Consider the following 21634-nt stretch of genomic DNA (forward strand, 5'->3'; position numbering starts at 1 on the left):
GAGTTGCAACCTTTATGTTTTTTCGTTTTTTGATATTTGCGCGAACAATGTATGCGAGATGAGTTGGTGTTTGATCTGAGGTGAGATAAGCCGAAAGCGCGGCTTCTTTATACCGTCGCTTTGACGATTATAGATAATGCAGATAACAAACATAAGAGAGTCTTTAAGAGCGGCTCCCAACTCCCTACACCTATGTGCATAAAATTAGGTGCTGGCGGTCTGCTCCGAACACCATTTTTTGCAAATTTTGACTGGTCGGGGGTCATAAAAAATTACAAAATATCAACCAAAAATTCGAAAATAAACCAATAATGCAGATAGATAGATATTTTAACAACAAATTCAGAGAGGTATTCCACTTTTAAATCGGGTAAAAATTTCAAAAGTTATGGGCTAAGCAGTGCTGGGATCTGGTCACTTTTCTGCAAACTCATTTTTTGCAAATTTTAACAGGTCGGGGGTCATAAAAAATTACAAAATATTGACCAAAAATTCGAAAATAAACCAATAATGCAGCTGGATAGATATTTTAATAACAAACTCAGAGAGGTATTTCACTTTTAAGTCGGGTAAAAATTTCAAAAGTTATGGGCTAAGCCGTGCTGGGATCTGGTCACTTTTCTGCAAACCCATTTTTTGCAAATTTTGACAGGTCGGGGGTCATAAAAAATTACAAAATATTGACCAAAAATTCGAAAATAAACCAATAATGCAGATAGATAGATATTTTAACAACAAATTCAGAGAGGTATTCCACTTTTAAATCGGGTAAAAATTTCAAAAGTTATGGGCTAAGCAGTGCTGGGATCTGGTCACTTTTCTGCAAACTCATTTTTTGCAAATTTTAACAGGTCGGGGGTCATAAAAAATTACAAAATATTGACCAAAAATTCGAAAATAAACCAATAATGCAGCTGGATAGATATTTTAATAACAAACTCAGAGAGGTATTTCACTTTTAAGTCGGGTAAAAATTTCAAAAGTTATGGGCTAAGCCGTGCTGGGATCTGGTCACTTTTCTGCAAACCCATTTTTTGCAAATTTTGACAGGTCGGGGGTCATAAAAAATTACAAAATATCAACCAAAAATTCGAAAATAAACCAATAATGCAGATAGATAGATATTTTAACAACAAATTCAGAGAGGTATTCCACTTTTAAATCGGGTAAAAATTTCAAAAGTTATGGGCTAAGCAGTGCTGGGATCTGGTCACTTTTCTGCAAACTCATTTTTTGCAAGTTTTGACAAGTCGGGGGTCATAAAAAATTACAAAATATTGACCAAAAATTCGAAAATAAACCAATAATGCAGCTAGATAGATATTCAAATAACAAATTCAGAGAGGTATTTCACTTTTAAATCGGGTAAAAATTTCAAAAGTTATGGGATAAGCAGTGCTGGGATCTGGTCACTTTTCTGCAAACCCATTTTTTGCAAATTTTGACAGGTCGGGGGTCATAAAAAATTACAAAATATTGACCAAAAATTCGAAAATAAACCAATAATGCAGCTAGATAGATATTCAAATAACAAATTCAGAGAGGTATTCCACTTTTAAATCGGGTAAAAATTTCAAAAGTTATGGGCTAAGCAGTGCTGGGATCTGGTCACTTTTCTGCAAACCCATTTTTGCAAATTTTTTTGACAGGTCGGGGGTCATAAAAAATTACAAAATATTGACCAAAAATTCGAAAATAAACCAATAATGCAGCTAGATAGATATTCAAATAACAATTTCAGAGAGGTATTCCACTTTTAAATCGGGTAAACATTTCAAAAGTTATGGGCTAAGCAGTGCTGGGATCTTGTCACTTTTCTGCAAACCCATTTTTTGCAAATTTTGACAGGTCGGGGGTCATAAAAAATTACAAAATATTGACCAAAAATTCGAAAATAAACCAATAATGCAGCTAGATAGATATTTTAATAACAAATTCAGAGAGGTATTCCACTTTTAAATCGGGTAAAAATTTCAAAAGTTTGGGCTAAGCAGTGCTGGGATCTGGTCACTTTTCTGCAAACCCATTTTTTGCAAATTTTGACAGGTCGGGGGTCATAAAAAATTACAAAATATTGACCAAAAATTCGAAAATAAACCAATAATGCAGCTAGATAGATATTCTAATAACAAATTCAGAGAGGTATTCCACTTTTAAATCGGGTAAAAATTTCAAAAGTTTGGGCTAAGCAGTGCTGGGATCTTGTCTCTTTTCTGCAAACCCATTTTTTTTCAAATTTTGACAGGTCGGGGGTCATAAAAAATTACAAAATATCAACCAAAATTCGAAAATAAACCAATAATGCAGATAGATAGATATTTTAACAACAAATTCAGAGAGGTATTCCACTTTTAAATCGGGTAAAAATTTCAAAAGTTATGGGCTAAGCAGTGCTGGGATCTGGTCACTTTTCTGAAAACTCATTTTTTGCAAATTTTAACAGGTCGGGGGTCATAAAAAATTACAAAATATTGACCAAAAATTCGAAAATAAACCAATAATGCAGCTGGATAGATATTTTAATAACAAACTCAGAGAGGTATTTCACTTTTAAGTCGGGTAAAAATTTCAAAAGTTATGGGCTAAGCCGTGCTGGGATCTGGTCACTTTTCTGCAAACCCATTTTTTGCAAATTTTGACAGGTCGGGGGGTCATAAAAAATTACAAAATATCAACCAAAAATTCGAAAATAAACCAATAATGCAGATAGATAGATATTTTAACAACAAATTCAGAGAGGTATTCCACTTTTAAATCGGGTAAAAATTTCAAAAGTTATGGGCTAAGCAGTGCTGGGATCTGGTCACTTTTCTGCAAACTCATTTTTTGCAAGTTTTGACAAGTCGGGGGTCATAAAAAATTACAAAATATTGACCAAAAATTCGAAAATAAACCAATAATGCAGCTAGATAGATATTCAAATAACAAATTCAGAGAGGTATTTCACTTTTAAATCGGGTAAAAATTTCAAAAGTTATGGGATAAGCAGTGCTGGGATCTGGTCACTTTTCTGCAAACCCATTTTTTGCAAATTTTGACAGGTCGGGGGTCATAAAAAATTACAAAATATTGACCAAAAATTCGAAAATAAACCAATAATGCAGCTAGATAGATATTCAAATAACAAATTCAGAGAGGTATTCCACTTTTAAATCGGGTAAAAATTTCAAAAGTTATGGGCTAAGCAGTGCTGGGATCTGGTCACTTTTCTGCAAACCCATTTTTGCAAATTTTTTTGACAGGTCGGGGGTCATAAAAAATTACAAAATATTGACCAAAAATTCGAAAATAAACCAATAATACAGCTAGATAGATATTCAAATAACAATTTCAGAGAGGTATTCCACTTTTAAATCGGGTAAACATTTCAAAAGTTATGGGCTAAGCAGTGCTGGGATCTTGTCACTTTTCTGCAAACCCATTTTTTGCAAATTTTGACAGGTCGGGGGTCATAAAAAATTACAAAATATTGACCAAAAATTCGAAAATAAACCAATAATACAGCTAGATAGATATTCAAATAACAATTTCAGAGAGGTATTCCACTTTTAAATCGGGTAAAAATTTCAAAAGTTTGGGCTAAGCAGTGTTGGGATCTGGTCACTTTTCTGCAAACCCATTTTTTGCAAATTTTGACAGGTCGGGGGTCATAAAAAATTACAAAATATTGACCAAAAATTCGAAAATAAACCAATAATGCAGCTAGATAGATATTCAAATAACAATTTCAGAGAGGTATTCCACTTTTAAATCGGGTAAAAATTTCAAAAGTTTGGGCTAAGCAGTGCTGGGATCTTGTCTCTTTTCTGCAAACTCATTTTTTGCAAATTTTGACAGGTCGGGGGTCATAAAAAATTAAAAAATATTGACCAAAAATTCGAAAATAAACCAATGATGCAGCTAGATAGATATTTTAATAACAAACTCAGAGAGGTATTCCACTTTTAAATCGGGTAAAAATTTCAAAAGTTATGGGCTAAGCAGTGCTGGGATCAGGTCACTTTTCTGCAAACCCATTTTTTGCAAATTTTGACAGGTCGGGGGTCATAAAAAATTACAAAATATTGACCAAAAATTCGAAAATAAACCAATAATGCAGCTAGATAGATATTCTAATAACAAATTCAGATAGGTATTCCACTTTTAAATCGGGTAAAAATTTCAAAAGTTATGGGATAAGCAGTGCTGGGATCTGGTCACTTTTCTGCAAACCCATTTTTTCCAAATTTTGACAGGTCGGGGGTCATAAAAAATTACAAAATATTGACCAAAAATTCGAAAATAAACCAATAATGCAGCTAGATAGATATTCTAATAACAAATTCAGAGAGGTATTCCACTTTTAAATCGGGTAAAAATTTCAAAAGTTTGGGCTAAGCAGTGCTGGGATCTGGTCACTTTTCTGCAAACCCATTTTTTGCAAATTTTGACTGGTCGGGGGTCATAAAAAATTACAAAATATTGACCAAAAATTCGAAAATAAACCAATAATTCAGATAGATAGATATTTTAACAACAAATTCAGAGAGGTATTCCACTTTTAAATCGGGTAAAAATTTCAAAAGTTATGGGCTAAGCAGTGCTGGGATCTGGTCACTTTTCTGAAAACTCATTTTTTGCAAATTTTAACAGGTCGGGGGTCATAAAAAATTACAAAATATTGACCAAAAATTCGAAAATAAACCAATAATGCAGCTAGATAGATATTTTAATAACAAACTCAGAGAGGTATTTCACTTTTAAGTCGGGTAAAAATTTCAAAAGTTATGGGCTAAGCCGTGCTGGGATCTGGTCACTTTTCTGCAAACCCATTTTTTGCAAATTTTGACAGGTCGGGGGTCATAAAAAATTACAAAATATCAACCAAAAATTCGAAAATAAACCAATAATGCAGATAGATAGATATTTTAACAACAAATTCAGAGAGGTATTCCACTTTTAAATCGGGTAAAAATTTCAAAAGTTATGGGCTAAGCAGTGCTGGGATCTGGTCACTTTTCTGCAAACTCATTTTTTGCAAGTTTTGACAGGTCGGGGGTCATAAAAAATTACAAAATATTGACCAAAAATTCGAAAATAAACCAATAATGCAGCTAGATAGATATTCAAATAACAAATTCAGAGAGGTATTCCACTTTTAAATCGGGTAAAAATTTCAAAAGTTATGGGCTAAGCAGTGCTGGGATCTTGTCACTTTTCTGCAAACCCATTTTTTGCAAATTTTGACAGGTCGGGGGTCATAAAAAATTACAAAATATTAACCAAAAATTCGAAAATAAACCAATAATGCAGCTAGATAGATATTCAAATAACAAATTCAGAGAGGTATTCCACTTTTAAATCGGGTAAAAATTTCAAAAGTTATGGGCTAAGCAGTGCTGGGATCTGGTCACTTTTCTGCAAACCCATTTTTTGCAAATTTTGACAGGTCGGGGGTCATAAAAAACTACAAAATATTGACCAAAAATTCGAAAATAAACCAATGATGCAGCTAGATAGATATTTAAATAACAAATTCAGAGAGGTATTCCACTTTTAAATCGGGTAAAAATTTCAAAAGTTATGGGTTAAGCAGTGCTGGGATCTGGTCTCTTTTCTGCAAACCCATTTTTTGCAAATTTTGACAGGTCGGGGGTCATAAAAAATTACAAAATATTGACCAAAAATTCGAAAATAAACCAATAATGCAGCTAGATAGATATTCAAATAACAAATTCAGAGAGGTATTCCAATAATGCAGCTAGATAGATATTCAAATAACAAACTCAGAGAGGTCGGGGGTCATAAAAAATTACAAAATATTGACCAAAAATTCGAAAATAAACCAATAATGCAGCTAGATAGATATTCAAATAACAAATTCAGAGAGGTATTCCACTTTTAAATCGGGTAAAAATTTCAAAAGTTATGGGCTAAGCAGTGCTGGTATCTGGTCACTTTTCTGCAAACCCATTTTTTGCAAATTTTGACAGGTCGGGGGTCATAAAAAATTACAAAATATTGACCAAAAATTCAAAAATAAACCAATAATGCAGCTAGATAGATATTCAAATAACAATTTCAGAGAGGTATTCCACTTTTAAATCGGGTAAACATTTCAAAAGTTATGGGCTAAGCAGTGCTGGGATCTGGTCACTTTTCTGCAAACCCATTTTTTGCAAATTTTGACAGGTCGGGGGTCATAAAAAATTACAAAATATTGACCAAAAATTCGAAAATAAACCAATAATGCAGCTAGATAGATATTCAAATAACAAATTCAGAGAGGTATTCCACTTTTAAATCGGGTAAAAATTTCAAAAGTTATGGGCTAAGCAGTGCTGGGATCTGGTCACTTTTCTGCAAACCCATTTTTTTGCAAATTTTGACAGGTCGGGGGTCATAAAAAATTACAAAATATTGACCAAAAATTCTAATAACAAATTCAGATAGGTATTCCACTTTTAAATCGGGTAAAAATTTCAAAAGTTATGGGATAAGCAGTGCTGGGATCTGGTCACTTTTCTGCAAACCCATTTTTTGCAAATTTTGACAGGTCGGGGGTCATAAAAAATTACAAAATATCAACCAAATATTCGAAAATAAACCAATAATGCAGCTAGATAGATATTCAAATAATAAATTCAGAGAGGTATTCCACTTTTAAATCGGGTAAAAATTTCAAAAGTTATGGGCTAAGCAATGCTGGGATCTGGTCACTTTTCTGCAAACCCATTTTTTGCAAATTTTGACAGGTCGGGGGTCATAAAAAACTACAAAATATTGACCAAAAATTCAAAAATAAACCAATGATGCAGCTAGATAGATATTTAAATAACAAATTCAGAGAGGTATTCCACTTTTAAATCGGGTAAAAATTTCAAAAGTTATGGGCTAAGCAGTGCTGGGATCTGGTCACTTTTCTGCAAACCCATTTTTTGCAAATTTTGACAGGTCGGGGGTCATAAAAAATTACAAAATATTGACCAAAAATTCGAAAATAAACCAATAATGCAGCTAGATAGATATTTTAATAACAAATTCAGAGGGGATTCCATTTAGACGGGTAAATTTCCAAAGTTTGGGCTAATGCAGTGCTGGGATCTAGTCACTTTTCTGCAAACCCATTTTTAACAAATTTTGACAGGTCGGGGGTCATAAAAAATTACAAAATATTGACCAAAAATTCGAAAATAAACCAATAATGCAGCTAGATAGATATTCTAATAACAAATTCAGAGAGGTATTCCACTTTTAAATCGGGTAAAAATTTCAAAAGTTATGGGCTAAGCAGTGCTGGGATCTTGTCACTTTTCTGCAAACCCATTTTTTGCAAATTTTGACAGGTCGGGGGTCATAAAAAATTACAAAATATCAACCAAAAATTCGAAAATAAACCAATAATGCAGCTAGATAGATATTCAAATAACAAATTCAGAGAGGTATTCCACTTTTAAATCGGGTAAAAATTTCAAAAGTTATGGGCTAAGCAGTGCTGGGATCTTGTCACTTTTCTGCAAACCCATTTTTTGCAAATTTTGACAGGTCGGGAGTCATAAAAAATTACAAAATATTGACCAAAAATTCGAAAATAAACCAATAATGCAGCTAGATAGATATTCAAATAACAAATTCAGAGAGGTATTCCACTTTTAAATCGGGTAAAAATTTCAAAAGTTATGGGCTAAGCAGTGCTGGGATCTGGTCACTTTTCCGCAAACCCATTTTTTGCAAATTTTGACAGGTCGGGGGTCATAAAAAACTACAAAATATTGACCAAAAATTCGAAAATAAACCAATAATGCAGCTAGATAGATATTCGAATAACAAATTCAGAGAGATATTCCACTTTTAAATCGGGTACAAATTTCAAAAGTTTGGGCTAAGCAGTGCTGGGATCTGTTCACTTTTCTGCAAACCCATTTTTTGCAAATTTTGACAGGTCGGGGGTCATAAAAAATTACAAAATATTGACCAAAAATTCGAAAATAAACCAATAATGCAGCTAGATAGATATTTTAATAACAAATTCAGAGAGGTATTCCACTTTTAAATCGGGTACAAATTTCAAAAGTTTGGGCTAAGCAGTGCTGGGATCTGGTCACTTTTCTGCAAACCCATTTTTTGCAAATTTTGACAGGTCGGGGGTCATAAAAAACTACAAAATATTGACCAAAAATTCGAAAATAAACCAATAATGCAGCTAGATAGATATTCGAATAACAAATTCAGAGAGATATTCCACTTTTAAATCGGGTACAAATTTCAAAAGTTTGGGCTAAGCAGTGCTGGGATCTGTTCACTTTTCTGCAAACCCATTTTTTGCAAATTTTGACAGGTCGGGGGTCATAAAAAATTACAAAATATTGACCAAAAATTCGAAAATAAACCAATAATGCAGCTAGATAGATATTTTAATAACAAATTCAGAGAGGTATTCCACTTTTAAATCGGGTAAAAATTTCAAAAGTTATGGGCTAAGCAGTGCTGGGATCTGGTCACTTTTCTGCAAACCCATTTTTTGCAAATTTTGACAGGTCGGGGGTCATAAAAAATTACAAAATATTGACCAAAAATTCGAAAATAAACCAATAATGCAGCTAGATAGATATTTTAATAACAAACTCAGAGAGGTATTCCACTTTTAAATCGGGTAAAAATTTCAAAAGTTATGGGCTAAGCAGTGCTGGGATCTGGTCACTTTTCTGCAAACCCATTTTTTGCAAATTTTGACGGGTCGGGGGTCATAAAAAATTACAAAATATTGACCAAAAATTCGAAAATAAACCAATAATGCAGCTAGATAGATATTTTAATAACAAACTCAGAGAGGTATTCCACTTTTAAATCGGGTAAAAATTTCAAAAGTTATGGGCTAAGCAGTGCTGGGATCTGGTCACTTTTCTGCAAACCCATTTTTTGCAAATTTTGACAGGTCGGGGGTCATAAAAAATTACAAAATATTGACCAAAAATTCGAAAATAAACCAATAATGCAGCTAGATAGATATTTTAATAACAAATTCAGAGAGGTATTCCACTTTTAAATCGGGTAAAAATTTCAAAAGTTTGGGCTAAGCAGTGCTGGGATCTGGTCACTTTTCTGCAAACCCATTTTTTGCAAATTTTGACAGGTCGGGGGTCATAAAAAATTACAAAATATTGACCAAAAATTCGAAAATAAACCAATGATGCAGCTAGATAGATATTTTAATAACAAACTCAGAGAGGTATTTCACTTTTAAGTCGGGTAAAAATTTCAAAAGTTATGGGCTAAGCAGTGCTGGGATCTGGTCACTTTTCTGCAAACCCATTTTTTGCAAATTTTGACAGGTCGGGGGTCATAAAAAACTACAAAATATCAACCAAAAATTCGAAAATAAACCAATAATGCAGCTAGATAGATATTTTAATAACAAACTCAGAGAGGTATTTCACTTTTAAGTCGGGTAAAAATTTCAAAAGTTATGGGCTAAGCAGTGCTGGGATCTGGTCACTTTTCTGCAAACCCATTTTTTGCAAATTTTGACAGGTCGGGGGTCATAAAAAACTACAAAATATTGACCAAAAATTCGAAAATAAACCAATAATGCAGCTAGATAGATATTCTAATAACAAATTCAGAGAAGTATTCCACTTTTAAATCGGGTAAAAATTTCAAAAGTTTGGGCTAAGCAGTGCTGGGATCTGGTCACTTTTCTGCAAACCCATTTTTTGCAAATTTTGACAGGTCGGGGGTCATAAAAAATTACAAAATATTGACCAAAAATTCGAAAATAAACCAATAATGCAGCTAGATAGATATTTTAATAACAAACTCAGAGAGGTATTTCACTTTTAAGTCGGGTAAAAATTTCAAAAGTTATGGGCTAAGCCGTGCTGGGATCTGGTCACTTTTCTGCAAACCCATTTTTTGCAAATTTTGACAGGTCGGGGGTCATAAAAAATTACAAAATATCAACGAAAAATTCGAAAATAAACCAATAATGCAGCTAAATAGATATTTTAACAACAAATTCAGAGAGGTATTCCACTTTTAAATCAGGTAAAAATTTCAAAAGTTATGGGCTAAGCAGTGCTGGGATCTGGTCACTTTTCTGCAAACCCATTTTTTGCAAATTTTAACACGTCGGGGGTCATAAAAAATTACAAAATATCAACCAAAAATTCGAAAATAAACCAATAATGCAGCTAAATAGATATTTTAACAACAAATTCAGAGAGGTATTCCACTTTTAAATCGGGTAAAAATTTCAAAAGTTATGGGCTAAGCAGTGCTGGGATCTGGTCACTTTTCTGCAAACTCATTTTTTGCAAGTTTTGACAGGTCGGGGGTCATAAAAAATTACAAAATATTGACCAAAAATTCGAAAATAAACCAAAAATGCAGCTAGATAGATATTCAAATAACAAATTCAGAGAGGTATTCCACTTTTAAATCGGGTAAAAATTTCAAAAGTTATGGGATAAGCAGTGCTGGGATCTGGTCACTTTTCTGCAAACCCATTTTTTGCAAATTTTGACAGGTCGGGGGTCATAAAAAACTACAAAATATTGACCAAAAATTCGAAAATAAACCAATGATGCAGATAGATAGATATTCAAATAACAAATTCAGAGAGGTATTCCACTTTTAAATCGGGTAAAAATTTCAAAAGTTATGGGCTAAGCAGTGCTGGGATCTGGTCACTTTTCTGCAAACTCATTTTTTGCAAATTTTGACAGGTCGGGGGTCATAAAAAATTACAAAATATTGACCAAAAATTCGAAAATAAACCAATAATGCAGCTAGATAGATATTCAAATAACAAATTCAGAGAGGTATTCCACTTTTAAATCGGGTAAAAATTTCAAAAGTTATGGGCTAAGCAGTGCTGGGATCTGGTCACTTTTCTGCAAACCCATTTTTTGCAAATTTTGACAGGTCGGGGGTCATAAAAAATTACAAAATATTGACCAAAAATTCGAAAATAAACCAATAAAGCAGCTAGATAGATATTCAAATAACAAATTCAGAGAGGTATTCCACTTTTAAATCGGGTAAAAATTTCAAAAGGTATGGGCTAAGCCGTGCTGGGATCTGGTCACTTTTCTGCAAATCCATTTTTTGCAAATTTTGACGGGTCGGGGGTCATAAAAAATTACAAAATATTGACCAAAAATTCGAAAATAAACCAATAATGCAGCTAGATAGATATTTTAATAACAAATTCAGAGAGGTATTCCACTTTTAAATCGGTTAAAAATTTCAAAAGTTTGGGCTAAGCAGTGCTGGGATCTGGTCTCTTTTCTGCAAACCCATTTTTTGCAAATTTTGACAGGTCGGGGGTCATAAAAAATTACAAAATATTAACCAAAAATTCGAAAATAAACCAATAATGCAGCTAGATAGATATTCAAATAACAAATTCAGAGAGGTATTCCACTTTTAAATCGGGTAAAAATTTCAAAAGTTATGGGCTAAGCAGTGCTGGGATCTGGTCACTTTTCTGCAAACTCATTTTTTGCAAATTTTGACAGGTCGGGGGTCATAAAAAATTACATAATATTGACCAAAAATTCGAAAATAAACCAATAATGCAGCTAGATAGATATTCAAATAACAAATTCAGAGAGGTATTCCACTTTTAAATCGGGTAAAAATTTCAAAAGTTTGGGCTAAGCAGTGCTGGGATCTGGTCACTTTTCTGCAAACCCATTTTTTGCAAATTTTGACAGGTCGGGGGTCATAAAAAATTACAAAATATCAACCAAAAATTCGAAAATAAACCAATAAAGCAGCTAGATAGATATTCAAATAACAAATTCAGAGAGGTATTCCACTTTTAAATCGGGTAAAAATTTCAAAAGTTATGGGCTAAGCAGTGCTGGGATCTGGTCACTTTTCTGCAAACCCATTTTTTGCAAATTTTGACAGGTCGGGGGTCATAAAAAATTACAAAATATTGACAAAAAATTCGAAAATAAACCAATAATGCAGCTAGATAGATATTTTAATAACAAACTCAGAGAGGTATTTCACTTTTAAGTCGGGTAAAAATTTCAAAAGTTATGGGCTAAGCCGTGCAGGGATCTGGTCACTTTTCTGCAAATCCATTTTTTGCAAATTTTGACGGGTCGGGGGTCATAAAAAATTACAAAATATTAACCAAAAATTTCGAAAATAAACCAATAATGCAGCTAGATAGATATTTTAATAACAAATTCAGAGAGGTATTCCACTTTTAAATCGGGTAAAAATTTCAAAAGTTTGGGCTAAGCAGTGCTGGGATCTTGTCTCTTTTCTGCAAACCCATTTTTTGCAAATTTTGACAGGTCGGGGGTCATAAAAAATTACAAAATATTAACCAAAAATTCGAAAATAAACCAATAATGCAGCTAGATAGATATTCAAATAACAAATTCAGAGAGGTATTCCACTTTTAAATCGGGTAAAAATTTCAAAAGTTATGGGCTAAGCAGTGCTGGGATCTGGTCACTTTTCTGCAAACCCATTTTTTGCAAATTTTGACAGGTCGGGGGTCATAAAAAATTACAAAATATTAACCAAAAATTCGAAAATAAACCAATAATGCAGCTAGATAGATATTCAAATAACAAATTCAGAGAGGTATTCCACTTTTAAATCGGGTAAAAATTTCAAAAGTTATGGGATAAGCAAGACTGGGATCTGGTCACTTTTCTGCAAACCCATTTTTTGGAAATTTTGACAGGTCGGGGGTCATAAAAAATTACAAAATATCAACCAAAAATTCGAAAATAAACCAATAATGCAGCTAGATAGATATTCAAATAACAAATTCAGAGAGGTATTCCACTTTTAAATCGGGTAAAAATTTCAAAAGTTATGGGCTAAGCAGTGCTGGGATCTGGTCACTTTTCTGCAAACCCATTTTTTGCTAATTTTGACAGGTCGGGGGTCATAAAAAATTACAAAATATTGACCAAAAATTCGAAAATAAACCAATAATGCAGCTAGATAGATATTTTAATAACAAATTCAGAGAGGTATTCCACCTTTAAATCGGGTAAAAATTTCAAAAGTTTGGGCTAAGCAGTGCTGGGATCTTGTCACTTTTCTGCAAACCCATTTTTTGCAAATTTTGACAGGTCGGGGGTCATAAAAAATTACAAAATATTGACCAAAAATTCGAAAATAAACCAATAATGCAGCTAGATAGATATTCAAATAACAAATTCAGAGAGGTATTCCACTTTTAAATCGGGTAAAAATTTCAAAAGTTCAAACCCATTTTTTGCAAATTTTGACAGGTCGAGGGTCATAAAAAATTACAAAATATCAACCAAAAATTCGAAAATAAACCAGTAATGCAGCTAGATAGATATTTTAATAACAAACTCAGAGAGGTATTTCACTTTTAAGTCGGGTAAAAATTTCCAAAGTTATGGGCTAAGCCGTGCTGGGATCTGGTCACTTTTCTGCAAACCCATTTTTTGCAAATTTTGACGGGTCGGGGGTCATAAAAAATTACAAAATATTGACCAAAAATTCGAAAATAAACCAATGATGCAGCTAGATAGATATTCAAATAACAAATTCAGAGAGGTATTTCACTTTTAAATCGGGTAAAAATTTGAAAAGTTATGGGCTAAGCAGTGCTGGGATCTGGTCACTTTTCTGCAAACCCATTTTTTGCAAATTTTGACAGGTCGGGGGTCATAAAAAATTACAAAATATTAACCAAAAATTCGAAAATAAACCAATAATGCAGCTAGATAGATATTCAAATAACAAATTTAGAGAGGTATTCCACTTTTAAATCGGGTAAAAATTTCAAAAGTTATGGGCTAAGCAGTGCTGGGATCTGGTCACTTTTCTGCAAACTCATTTTTTGCAAATTTTGACAGGTCGGGGGTCATAAAAAATTACAAAATATTGACCAAAAATTCGAAAATAAACCAATAATGCAGCTAGATAGATATTCAAATAACAAATTCAGAGAGGTATTCCACTTTTAAATCGGGTAAAAATTTCAAAAGTTATGGGATAAGCAGTGCTGGGATCTGGTCACTTTTCTGCAAACCCATTTTTTGCAAATTTTGACAGGTCGGGGGTCATAAAAAATTACAAAATATCAACCAAAAATTCGAAAATAAACCAATAATGCAGCTAGATAGATATTTTAATAACAAATTCAGAGAGGTATTCCACTTTTAAATCGGGTAAAAATTTCAAAAGTTATGGGCTAAGCAGTGCTGGGATCTGGTCACTTTTCTGCAAACCCATTTTTTGCAAATTTTGACAGGTCGGGGTCATAAAAAATTACAAAATATTAACCAAAAATTCGAAAATAAACCAATAATGCAGCTAGATAGATATTCAAATAACAAATTCAGAGAGGTATTCCACTTTTAAATCGGGTAAAAATTTCAAAAGTTATGGGATAAGCAAGACTGGGATCTGGTCACTTTTCTGCAAGCCCATTTTTTGCAAATTTTGACAGGTCGGGGGTCATAAAAAATTACAAAATATTGACCAAAAATTTGAAAATAAACCAATAATGCAGCTAGATAGATATTTTAATAACAAACTCAGAGAGGTATTTCACTTTTAAGTCGGGTAAAAATTTCCAAAGTTATGGGCTAAGCCGTGCTGGGATCTGGTCACTTTTCTGCAAACCCATTTTTTGCAAATTTTGACGGGTCGGGGGTCATAAAAATTTACAAAATATTGACCAAAAATTCGAAAATAAACCAATGATGCAGCTAGATAGATATTCAAATAACAAATTCAGAGAGGTATTCCACTTTTAAATCGGGTAAAAATTTCAAAAGTTATGGGCTAAGCAGTGCTGGGATCAGGTCACTTTTCTGCAAACCCATTTTTTTGCAAATTTTGACAGGTCGGGGGTCATAAAAAATTACAAAATATTGACCAAAAATTCGAAAATAAACCAATAATGCAGCTAGATAGATATTTTAATAACAAACTCAGAGAGGTATTCCACTTTTAAGTCGGGTAAAAATTTCCAAAGTTATGGGCTAAGCCGTGCTGGGATCTGGTCACTTTTCTGCAAACCCATTTTTTGCAAATTTTGACGGGTCGGGGGTCATAAAAAATTACAAAATATCAACCAAAAATTCGAAAATAAACCAATAATGCAGCTAGATAGATATTTTAATAACAAATTCAGAGAGGTATTCCACTTTTAAATCGGGTAAAAATTTCAAAAGTTTGGGCTAAGCAGTGCTGGGATCTGGTCATTTTTCTGCAAACCCATTTTTTGCAAATTTTGACAGGTCGGGGGTCATAAAAAACTACAAAATATTGACCAAAAATTCGAAAATAAACCAATGATGCAGCTAGATAGATATTTTAATAACAAATTCAGAGAGGTATTCCACTTTTAAATCGGGTAAAAATTTCAAAAGTTATGGGCTAAGCAGTGCTGGGATCTGGTCACTTTTCTGCAAACCCATTTTTTGCAAATTTTGACAGGTCGGGGGTCATAAAAAATGACGAAACATTGACCAAAAATTCGAAAATAAACCAATAATGCAGCTAGATAGATATTTTAATAGCAAATTCAGAGAGGTATTCCACTTTTAAATCGGGTAAAAATTTCAAAAGGTTTGGGATAAGCAGTGCTGGGATCTGGTCACTTTTCTGCAAACCCATTTTTTGCAAATTTTAACAAGTCGGGGGTCATAAAAAACTACAAAATATTGACCAAAAATTCGAAAATAAACCAATAATGCAGCTAGATAGATATTTTAATAACAAATTCAGAGAGGTATTCCACTTTTAAATCGGGTAAAAATTTCAAAAGTTATGGGCTAAGCAGTGCTGGGATCTGGTCACTTTTCTGCAAACCCATTTTTTGCAAATTTTGACAGGTCGGGGGTCATAAAAAATTACAAAATATTGACCAAAAATTCGAAAATAAACCAATAATGCAACTAGATAAATATTTTAATAACAAATTCAGAGAGGTATTCCACTTTTAAATCGAGTAAAAATTTCAAAAGTTATGGGCTAAGCAGTGCTGGGATCTGGTCACTTTTCTGCAAACCCATTTTTTGCAAATTTTGACAGGTCGGGGGTCATAAAAAATTACAAAATATTGACCAAAAATTCGAAAATAAACCAAGGATGCAGCTAGATAGATATTTTAATAACAAATTCAGAGAGGTATTCCACTTTTAAATCGGGTAAAAATTTCAAAAGTTATGGGCTAAGCAGTGCTGGGATCTGGTCACTTTTCTGCAAACCCATTTTTTGCAAATTTTGACAGGTCGGGGGTCATAAAAAATTACAAAATATTTACAAAAAATTCGAAAATAAACCAAGGATGCCGCTAGATTGTTATTTTAATAACAAATTCAGAGAGGTATTCCACTTTTAAATCGGGTAAAAATTTCAAAAGTTATGGGCTAAGCAGTGCTGGGATCTGGTCACTTTTCTGCAAACCCATTTTTTGCAAATTTTGACAGGTCGGGGGTCATAAAAAATTACAAAATATTGACCAAAAATTCGAAAATAAACCAATAATGCAGCTAGATAGATATTCAAATAACAAATTCAGAGAGGTATTCCACTTTTAAATCGGGTAAAAATTTCCAAAGTTATGGGCTAAGCCGTGCTGGGATCTGGTCACTTTTCTGCAAACCCATTTTTTGCAAATTTTGACGGGTCGGGGGTCATAAAAAATTACAAAATATCAACCAAAAATTTGAAAATAAACCAATAATGCAGCTAGATAGATATTTTAATAACAAATTTAGAGAGGTATTCCACTTTTAAATCGGGTAAAAATTTCAAAAGTTTGGGCTAAGCAGTGCTGGGATCTGGTCATTTTTCTGCAAACCCATTTTTTGCAAATTTTAACAGGTCGGGGGTCATAAAAAATTACAACATATCAACCAAAAATTCGAAAATAAACCAATAATGCAGCTAGATAGATATTCAAATAACAAATTCAGAGAGGTATTCCACTTTTAAATCGGGTAAAAATTTCAAAAGTTATGGGATAAGCAGTGCTGGGATCTGGTCACTTTTCTGCAAACCCATTTTTTGCAAATTTTGACAGGTCGGGGGTCATAAAAAATTACAAAATATTGACCAAAAATTCGAAAATAAACCAATAATGCAGCTAGATAGATATTTTAATAACAAATTCAGAGAGGTATTTCACTTTTAAGTCGGGTAAAAATTTCCAAAGTTATGGGCTAAGCCGTGCTGGGATCTGGTCACTTTTCTGCAAACCCATTTTTTGCAAATTTTGACGGGTCGGGGGTCATAAAAAATTACAAAATATCAACCAAAAATTCGAAAATAAACCAATAATGCAGCTAGATAGATATTTTAATAACAAATTCAGAGAGGTATTCCACTTTTAAATCGGGTAAAAATTTCAAAAGTTTGGGCTAAGCAGTGCTGGGATCTGGTCATTTTTCTGCAAACCCATTTTTTGCAAATTTTAACAGGTCGGGGGTCATAAAAAATTACAACATATCAACCAAAAATTCGAAAAATAAACCAATAATGCAGCTAGATAGATATTCAAATAACAAATTCAGAGAGGTATTCCACTTTTAAATCGGGTAAAAATTTCAAAAGTTATGGGATAAGCAGTGCTGGGATCTGGTCACTTTTCTGCAAACCCATTTTTTGCAAATTTTGACAGGTCGGGGGTCATAAAAAATTACAAAATATTGACCAAAAATTCGAAAATAAACCAATGATGCAGCTAGATAGATATTTTAATAACAAATTCAGAGAGGTATTCCACTTTTAAGTCGGGTAAAAATTTCAAAAGTTATGGGCTAAGCAGTGCTGGGATCTGGTCACTTTTCTGCAAACCCATTTTTTGCAAATTTTGACAGGTCGGGGGACATAAAAAATTACAAAATATTGACCAAAAATTCGAAAATAAACCAATAATGCAGCTAGATAGATATTTTAATAACAAATTCAGAGAGGTATTCCACTTTTAAATCGGGTAAAAATTTCAAAAGTTTGGGCTAAGCAGTGCTGGGATCTGGTCACTTTTCTGCAAACCCATTTTTTGCAAATTTTGACAGGTCGGGGGTCATAAAAAACTACAAAATATCAACCAAAAATTCGAAAATAAACCAATAATGTAGCTAGATAGATATTCTTATAACAAATTCAGAGAGGTATTCCACTTTTAAATCGGGTAAAAATTTCAAAAGTTATGGGATAAGCAGTGCTGGGATCTGGTCACTTTTCTGCAAACTCATTTTTTGCAAATTTTGACAGCTCGAGGGTCATAAAAAATTAAAAAATATCAACCAAAAATTCGAAAATAAACCAATAATGCAGCTAGATAGATATTCAAATAACAAATTCAGAGAGGTATTCCACTTTTAAATCGGGTAAAAATTTCAAAAGTTTGGGCTAAGCAGTGCTGGGACCTGGTCAATTTTCTGCAAACCCATTTTTTGCAAATTTTGACAGGTCGGGGGTCATACAAAACTACAAAATATTGACCAAAAATTCGAAAATAAACCAATGATGCAGCTAGATAGATATTCAAATAACAAATTCAGAGAGGTATTCCACTTTTAAATCGGGTAAAAATTTCAAAAGTTATGGGATAAGCAGTGCTGGGATCTGGTCACTTTTCTGCAAACCCATTTTTTGCAAATTTTGACACGTCGGGGGTCATAAAAAATTACAAAATTTCAACCAAAAATTCGAAAATAAACCAATAATGCAGCTAGATAGATATTTTAATAACAAACTCAGAGAGGTATTTCACTTTTAAATCGGGTAAAAATTTCAAAAGCTATGGGCTAAGCAGTGCTGGGATCTGGTCACTTTTCTGGAAACCCATTTTTTGCAAATTTTGACAGGTCGGGGGTCATAAAAAATTACAAAATATTAACCAAAAATTCGAAAATAAACCAATAATGCAGCTAGATAGATATTCAAATAACAAATTCAGAGAGGTATTCCACTTTTAAATCGGGTAAAAATTTCAAAAGTTATGGGCTAAGCAGTGCTGGGATCTTGTCACTTTTCTGCAAACCCATTTTTTGCAAATTTTGGCAGGTCGGGGGTCATAAAAAATTACAAAATATTTACCAAAAATTCGAAAATAAACCAATAATGCAGATAGATAGATATTCTAATAACAAATTCAGAGAGGTATTCCACTTTTAAATCGGGTAAAAATTTCAAAAGTTATGGGATAAGCAGTGCTGGGATCTGGTCACTTTTCTGGAAACCCATTTTTTGCAAATTTTGACAGGTCGGGGGTCATAAAAAATTACAAAATATCAACCAAAAATTCGAAAATAAACCAATAATGCAGCTAGATAGATATTCAAATAACAAATTCAGAGAGGTATTCCACTTTTAAATCGGGTAAAAATTTCAAAAGTTATGGGCTAAGCAGTGCTGGGATCTTGTCACTTTTCTGCAAACCCATTTTTTGCAAATTTTGACAGGTCGGGGGTCATAAAAAATTACAAAAAAAATTGACCAAAAATTCGAAAATAAACCAATGATGCAGCTAGATAGATATTTAAATAACAAATTCAGAGAGGTATTCCACTTTTAAGTCGGGTAAAAATTTCAAAAGTTATGGGCTAAGCAGTGCTGGGTTCTGGTCACCTTTCTGCAAACCCATTTTTGCAAATTTTTTTGACAGGTCGGGGGTCATAAAAAATTACAAAATATTGACCAAAAATTCGAAAATAAACCAATAATGCAGCTAGATAGATATTCTAATAACAAATTCAGAGAGGTATTCCACTTTTAAATCGGGTAAAAATTTCAAAAGTTATGGGCTAAGCAGTGCTGGGTTCTGGTCACTTTTCTGCAAACCCATTTTTTGCAAATTTTGACAGGTCGGGGGTCATAAAAAATTACAAAATATTGACCAAAAATTCGAAAATAAACCAATAATGCAGCTAGATAGATATTCTAATAACAAATTCAGAGAGGTATTCCACTTTTAAATCGGGTAAAAATTTCAAAAGTTATGGGATAAGCAGTGCTGGGATCTGGTCACTTTTCTGCAAACCCATTTTTTGCAAATTTTGACAGGTCGGGGGTCATAAAAAATTACAAAATATCAACCAAAAATTCGAAAATAAACCAATAATGCAGCTAGATAGATATTTTAATAACAAATTCAGAGAGGTATTCCACTTTTAAATCGGGTAAAAATTTCAAAAGTTTGGGCTAAGCAGTGCTGGGGTCTTGTCTCTTTTCTGCAAACCCATTTTTTGCAAATTTTGACAGGTCGGGGGTCATAAAAAATTACAAAATATTGACCAAAAATTCGAAAATAAACCAATGATGCAGCTAGATAGATATTTAAATAACAAATTCAGAGAGGTATTCCACTTTTAAGTCGGGTAAAAATTTCAAAAGTTATGGGCTAAGCAGTGCTGGGATCTAGTCACTTTTCTGGAAACCCATTTTTTGCAAATTTTGACAGGTCGGGGGTCATAAAAAATTACAAAATATTGACCAAAAATTCGAAAATAAACCAATGATGCAGCTAGATAGATATTTTAGTAACAAATTCAGAGAGGTATTCCACTTTTAAATCGGGTAAAAATTTCAAAAGTTATGGGCTAAGCAGTGCTGGGTTCTGGTCACTTTTCTGCAAACCCATTTTTTGCAAATTTTGACAGGTCGGGGGTCATAAAAAATTACAAAATATTGACCAAAAATTCGAAAATAAACCAATAATGCAGCTAGATAGATATTTTAATAACAAATTCAGAGAGGTATTCCACTTTTAAATCGGGTAAAAATTTCAAAAGTTATGGGATAAGCAGTGCTGGGATCTTGTCACTTTTCTGCAAACCCATTTTTTGCAAATTTTGACAGGTCGGGGGTCATAAAAAATTACAAAATATCAACCAAAAATTCGAAAATAAACCAATAATGCAGCTAGATAGATATTTTAATAACAAATTCAGAGAGGTATTCCACTTTTAAATCGGGTAAAAATTTCAAAAGTTATGGGCTAAGCAGTGCTGGGATCTTGTCACTTTTCTGCAAACCCATTTTTTGCAAATTTTGACAGGTCGGGGGTCATAAAAAATTACAAAATATTGACCAAAAATTTGAAAATAAACCAATGATGCAGCTAGATAGATATTTAAATAACAAATTCAGAGAGGTATTCCACTTTTAAATCGGGTAAAAATTTCAAAAGTTATGGGCTAAGCAGTGCTGGGATCTGGTCACCTTTCTGCAAACGCATTTTTTGCAAATTTTTTTGACAGGTCGGGGGTCATAAAAAATTACAAAATATTAACCAAAAATTCGAAAATAAACCAATGATGCAGCTAGATAGATATTTTAATAACAAATTCAGAGAGGTATTCCACTTTTAAATCGGGTAAAAATTTCAAAAGTTATGGGCTAAGCAGTGCTGGGATCTGGTCACTTTTCTTGCAAACCCATTTTTTGCAAATTTTGACAGGTCGGGGGTCATAAAAAATTACAAAATATCAACCAAAAATTCGAAAATAAACCAATAATGCAGCTAGATAGATATTTTAATAACAAATTCAGAGAGGTATTCCACTTTTAAATCGGGTAAAAATTTCAAAAGTTATGGGCTAAGCAGTGCTGGGGTCTGGTCACTTTTCTGCAAACCCATTTTTTGCAAATTTTGACAGGTCGGGGGTCATAAAAAATTACA

Source organism: Drosophila ficusphila, unplaced genomic scaffold (assembly GCF_018152265.1).
Source record: "Drosophila ficusphila isolate 14025-0441.05 unplaced genomic scaffold, ASM1815226v1 contig_293, whole genome shotgun sequence".
Classification (NCBI taxonomy): domain Eukaryota; kingdom Metazoa; phylum Arthropoda; class Insecta; order Diptera; family Drosophilidae; genus Drosophila; species Drosophila ficusphila.